The following is a 6832-nucleotide window of genomic DNA, read 5'->3' as shown; positions in this document are numbered from 1 at the left end:
CTTGTGGTAGGTAATACCCGCTGAAAATTAGAATAGAGCATATTGGTTTTGCTTTTCTACTTATCAAATATGTAAAATAAGAACTGGGAATTAATACTCAAGTTAAGACCCATCTGATCTAGTGTCATTAATGTTTCGATCTGATTACAAAATTGCTACTTATGAATAAGGCCCGCTTGAATTTAGCTGATTCGACCTGCAGCACAAGAACAAAAAACTCTTTAATGTTTCTTTGTCTCACCAATTAGTCTCCCAGACCCAGCCCTGAACTTCAGCCCAGCCTGAGTGCTAGCAGCAGCGTCTGATATGATTTTTTTGTGGAAAATTTATTCGATTGTGAACTTTATAAGGGTGTGGCCACAATAATTCATGGAAAAATTTAAGACTGGTGAGTGAATCAATGAATATGCACAAATATTAATTTAAGCTGTTTGTGTGAAGAGTTTGCAGTATCAAAATCAATTTTTGGCATATATATATGACCATATATGACCATATAATATAAATGGAACAATTCTATATTGATTTGATGCACTCTATCGTTGTTAGCCTATTCATACATGAGTGAGTCTTGAGTCAGTCTTAAAAATCCTCAAGAGCTGTGCTTGATTTGGAGTGTGATTCTGTCAGTTATAATAAAACAAGTATTTTGTAGGCTATGATTATTATTATTATATTATTATTATTATGATAATAAGGATAATGAAAATGTTTATGAAGAAAGAAGATTAGAGCATGTTTCTAATGATAATAGAAATAAGTTTGATATTAATGATATTAGGATAATGATCATCGACATTAAACTCATCGCAATTGCTAGTCGTGCACTCCCGACTAAAGCACTCTTGCTTGATCTTTTTTATAAAAGCTGATGCCTTTCACTAACAGCTATTATTAGGCTGGACTGGTGAAAAATATAAATTTAATTTATTACTCTTAATAACGAGCCAACAATCAGATATACTATAATCGAAATGAGCATAAAATTCCACAGCAGATGGCCAGACCACAAGCAAACAAGCAAACCGAAACATATAACTAATCCGTAAGGATTTATAAGAATCATATATACACGCATATAATAATTATATGTGTATGGCGGAAACATAAACAACTAACATAATAATAGCAACAACAACAACGAATATGTTTATAGATAAAAGTGGCGGCCAGCGGAATGAAAAAAACCAAATATAATTTATGATATAACAAATCATATACATATATATATAAATATATGCATATTTTTCTATTTTGTGTACTCTACAGCTACTCAAAATATTTAGAAATAAGAAAATAATATTTTTTAAATTGTCTGCCTTTAGATTGATTTACATGCCACATTAAAAGACACTTTCTCATTGAATGAAAAATTTAGATTTAAAAAAAGTTTCGCTCGACTTGATGCGAAATATTTATAAATAAGATTCTTATATTTTGTGTACGAATGGCACCTGTGTAAACATTTAAGGTGCCATGTTGAGTCTATTAAAAATAGCAATTAAAAATAATTAAACAAAAAAATTTATAGAATTATGAATGATGAGTGCGGGGAAAAGTTGTTAGAGAAATGCTTTAAGTTTGATGATGCGACAAAATAATTTTATCTGAATGATATATAGCTGTTCTATACAGGTTATTTAATGAACTATTAAATTTACTTTATCAAAATGTTTATTTAATTTTAGTCGTGTATATCAAAACCACTTGTGTGTGACACACGTAAAAATAATTTATATAAAATATAAGGAAATGAGTAGAAGCTTGATAAATATTCTTTAATATTGTAGAACCAAAAATATATATTTGAAGTAAGAGCAACTTGAAAAAAGGGATTGAGCTATTTGAGTTTCAGATTTCACATCTTTCCAAAAAAGTCTGTTTCTTGGTAACTCTATTGGCCTGTGTTACTTGACGTTGGCCGAGCTATGGATATAAATAGATAAAAATAAGACATAAATATTCTAAAAATATAAAAAGATATTCCAGACAGTTTGTTGATATTTTTGTTCGCATGTTGCCAAAATTGGATTCTGGCTCGTGTCATGTGCTCACAGCCGATTCTCAGCTTATATAATTGATAACTTAATATCATTGTGGAGTATTGAGAAAATCAATGATTATTTTCATACTCATCGATGTTACATTTTTCGTTTGTAGTTGTTCACTTATATAATTAGACTGTCCCTTTGAAACGTTGAGCATGTAATTAAATTTTAATTTTAATAAAATTAAAAACGGTTTTTTCCCCACCCATCAATAATTTAAAACAATTTCGCAAATGTCAAGAATTAAACATGCAATTATTGGACGATTTCCATTGTCAGTTATATTTTGTGCTGATGTTCAGTGGGCTTTACACGCCATTTCGTAATGCAGTACAGATAAATATAAACTAGAGTTACTGGCAAGTAAACGCATTAAAGGTACCCTCTATTTTGGCTGAAGTCGCAGTTTTATTGTAGAGCGAATACGAGTTAGAGTTTTTATATTTATTTTAGAGTCGATGGAGACATATAGCCAGGTTAACTGATGTAAACCTAAATGTATTTTATAGCTACACATAAATTAAATTTGAAGAACATTTTGCTTTCAGAGTTTATAATCTCTACTATAAATACAATATAAGAAATTTTTACCTTCTTCTTTGTAGAAAATGTTTGTATAGGACATATAAATCTTCAGCTAGTACTCAAAATCTTATGTTTTATAGACTTTTTCTACTACCTACAATATTCTATATTATACTCACTTTTACAGGGTATAAAATGTCTAACACTTTCATATTTTCATATTCATGTATGTCTCAGTCACTCGATATTTCAAGCTGATCAACATCTTTTCAAGCTATATGTGCCTTCATACCCTGTCTCATTTCCATACTACTGGGTATAGCATTTTCGATATAAATAAACTGGTTCATTTAAGTTAATTATTAACATGCCATTGTTAGCAACGCAATTGATAAACGAAATAATTTGCTCTCTGCTCTGATTCGGAATTCTGTTTACAATTCCGAGTGTGTGTCCGCGGGTATGTGTGTGAATGTGTTTTCAGTGCATGTGCCGCTAAAAGCTATCAATGCTCATTTTCATTTGGCTTGATGCACCGCCAACAGCTGCCCACTGAGTGGGCCAAAAAAGTCAGCCTGCATCGGGCTGCAACGGGCCCTGTCCCCGGTTCCGGGCCCCGTTTCGAGTTCAGCTGAGTCAGAGGGACTGGGAGACTGAGGCTGGTTTGTTTGGTTGTTGGCTGTTTGGTTGGTTGACTGGTTGCCTGGTTGGCTGATTACTAAAGTGATTTCTGATTTTATTTTCCAAATGGCTGCACACACAAAATGCCGCCTGCATGTGTTGGGCGTGGCAGTTGCATTGGCTGGCTGCCGGCTGCCAACCGCCAGCTGCTGCATCCCGTACTGATTTAAAACGACAAAAAAAAAAATAAATATATATTTTTTTTAACGATTTGTTCAGCTCGATTTTATGGGTCCCAGCCAGATTGCATTGTGTATTTTAATTATTGCAATTATTTAACTGATTTCGGCTTTCGGCCAAAGGAAAATGTATAAGTCCTCTGGCAGCTGCTAATTAGATAAAATCAAGAAGAGCCGGGGTTTAAATGATGTTCAGGCTGCACGTGCGAGTAACGGGAAAAAGAAATTCCGGCATCCAATAATTGACATAATTTAGTTAAATGTATTGAGCAATCAAACGGTTTTTATATACTTACTTAAATTACATTAAATTTAAAATAGTATTCGATACAGAAAGAGTGTCAAATATGAACTATAACATTTTACAATATTTTTCAAAGCAAAATTAAATAAAAAATAAAATTAATAATAATTAATAATAATAAAATAAATAAGTAAGCAATTAAAAAATATATGCTTAAACTTATATAATACTGATAAATTGAAAAAAAAAAATAAATATATAATATATATATATATATGAAAATTCTAAAAATTTTAAATTATGCAATTCAAACTTTTAACATACATAAAACATATTTCATTATATATATATAAATTCTTATTAAAAGAACAAATTAAATTAAGACTTCACTTTCACCTTGATAACACAAAGAAATCTTTATATTTTATGTATAACCTTGATTATTATATACTTCTGTAGTATATATATATATATATATTGAAATGAATATATGTCTGTAGTCGAATATATACATGTTTTATTTTTCTTAAAACATTTATTTATGTCGCTCGCAAAAATATATAACTCACAGATCTAAAACAAGAAATGTTGCTATTAATATTGTTTAAGTATTTTTGTATATATATATATGTTTTTGTGTTGTATATAAAATATTCGAATAAACGGAAAAAAGCTAAGGACAAATAAATAAATTAAGACAGAGAAATACAAAATACATTATAAATTTTATATGTGTTGCTTTTTATACAGTCAAAGGAATGCATTAAAAATATATTTAATTGACTTGCAGAACATCAAAATAGGACTCCTGCCAAAATTAAAAAAAAAAGTAAACAAAAGTTAAAGCTACTTATGTAGGCATAGGAAATGTAGGAAAATTCTTGAGTCATGCATTTCGGTGTTTGTTGAGTGAAAGTGTGCTAAAATATTATTGTTTAAATATAGTTAAATATAGCTCAAAGCGTTCGAAATTGATTAATGTGCTATGTAGACGTTCTGACAGTCTAAAACATTAACTAATTGCGTAAACAGTGCGTATGAGTAATATCGTTTAAATTCCATTTGAAGACTAACAACAATTTCTGTTGTAATTAAACAAAAAATAAAACAACAAAGTTGTCAGTTAGTGAGTAAAAGTTTTCTGTTGGCTGCTTATAAATTAAATTATCAGCGCAAAACTTGTAAATACTCAAATATTAATTATCAATTAACAGCTCCTAATTGATTCAAATTTTGCAGATGTCTGCTATATTTAACACAGGCAGCTAATTTAATCTGAAGAAATTCCCATATTCATATAAATATATATATGCCTACACGCATCATGTGTAAATTGTAAATTTATAGCTGACTCGCTAATTTTTTTATAGACAGTGATTCGTGGAGTGGGTGCTCACAGATAATACACAGATAGCTCGTATGGGGTCGCACTGATTAGTGCATACATAAAATCCGACTTGTTGTCTGGCTGTCAGTTGGTGTTTCTGTTTGCTCAATTTATTTGTGTGCCACATGTGAGTGTGTGTGGCAAAGTGGTGTTAATTGATGGGGAGGACAAAAGCTGACACAAGTCGCAGCATACCAGCAACAACAGTAACAGCAACAGAAACGGCAACAACAATAACTTGTTGCCAGCCGTCTGTCAGTCAGTCAGTCATTTAGTCATATTAAAAAATGTTTGGCAATGCGCCTGCGCAAGCTCCAAAGAGCCCCGCACCCACACTCAGGCACACAGGCACATACTTAGACATAGCCAAGCAAAGATTTAGATGATACAGTAAAACATGCCATGATTAAACTACCAATATCATGCAATTTACGTATTTACGTTTACGTAAGTAGCATTTGGTATTGATTTTTTTAATTTTCTTTTTTGTTCATAAATTTCTGGGCATTGAATTTGAAAGGGTTTTTTAGCCATGTCATTTCTTTCAAATGATTTTTTACGTTTTACGTCTTGTAACTCAGAAAAGCTTCTATAGTAATACAAATAACTAATTATCCTAAGAGTTGAATGATTTTTGCCATATAATTGTTTCAGCAATTTTATTATTAAGTAACTAATTAATTTATATGCATTTTTAAAATAATTTTTAATTTGTTCTTAAACTATTTTTTAATTAGATATAAATATTTATAGAAAATCGTTAAATATTTTCTTTTCAGACATTAATTTTTTTATATTTTATAAGGAGGAATGTTTATAATATTTACTATCAATTTTATAATTAATTTAATTACTTTATTTTTTGCCATTACATACCATTGCAATAGTTAAAGTAAAAAGTATAATTTAACGACAGTATAAAATTTAACATTTTATAACTCTTCCCTCATATCAAACAAAATAATTTCTCTACTTGAAAATTTCAAAAATATTTCAACTTCAATGAATCTTTAAAAACATTTTTAATTTTTTGTTGTATTTATTTTGTGTTGTTTTTAATATTTTTGTTGCTATTTTTTGTTGAATATATTTAAATAAAAATATTTTAAATGATTTTAATGATATTAATTTTTTTTACAATTTTATCTTTGTTTGCAAAAGACATTTGAAGTTTGGTGAGTGAATGTCAATTCTTGATTTATTTTTGACAGTTCGTTAAAATCGTATTCAACTATAGCAGTGTATTTGTCGTCAGAGGCCCCACCAAACACACAAACAATCGACGTCTGGCCAAAAACAAAATTGTGACAATTGCGTCAATTTTGTGCTGATTTTCTCAGTCAATGTATCACTGTATGATAATATATACATACAATTATATACATATACATTTATATATCTGTGCAGCGCATCTTTTGGCCAGCCATACGATTCATGTTCACACGTGTGTTTATTTTGCGTCCGTTTCTTTGCGAAGGCGGAGTCGGAGGCCCCCATCTGCAGAGCTTAGCTATAGTATATAAGTTATTTATTTTAAGATTTCGAAATTATGTTAAGCGCGTACGGAGTATCGGCGTTAACACTTATTCGAAAAATGAGAAGACTTTGTGAATTCCGTGGCGATGACCGACGTTCTTTATTTCCAAAAATCAACTAACTCTATTTGACAATCGTTCTTATAATAGAAGCTAGCCCAAGCCCTGAAAACGCTGGCATTGCATACAGTACTAGGTCGCTGGTCAGCAACATTGTTGCGCGTGGACGCTTC

This window comes from Drosophila hydei, unplaced genomic scaffold, assembly GCF_003285905.1.
Source record: "Drosophila hydei strain 15085-1641.00,03,60 unplaced genomic scaffold, DhydRS2 tig00000266-arrow-arrow-pilon, whole genome shotgun sequence".
Taxonomy (NCBI): Eukaryota; Metazoa; Arthropoda; class Insecta; order Diptera; family Drosophilidae; genus Drosophila; species Drosophila hydei.
The sequence above is the reverse complement of the archived record's forward strand: the minus strand, read 5'-3'. Positions refer to the sequence as shown.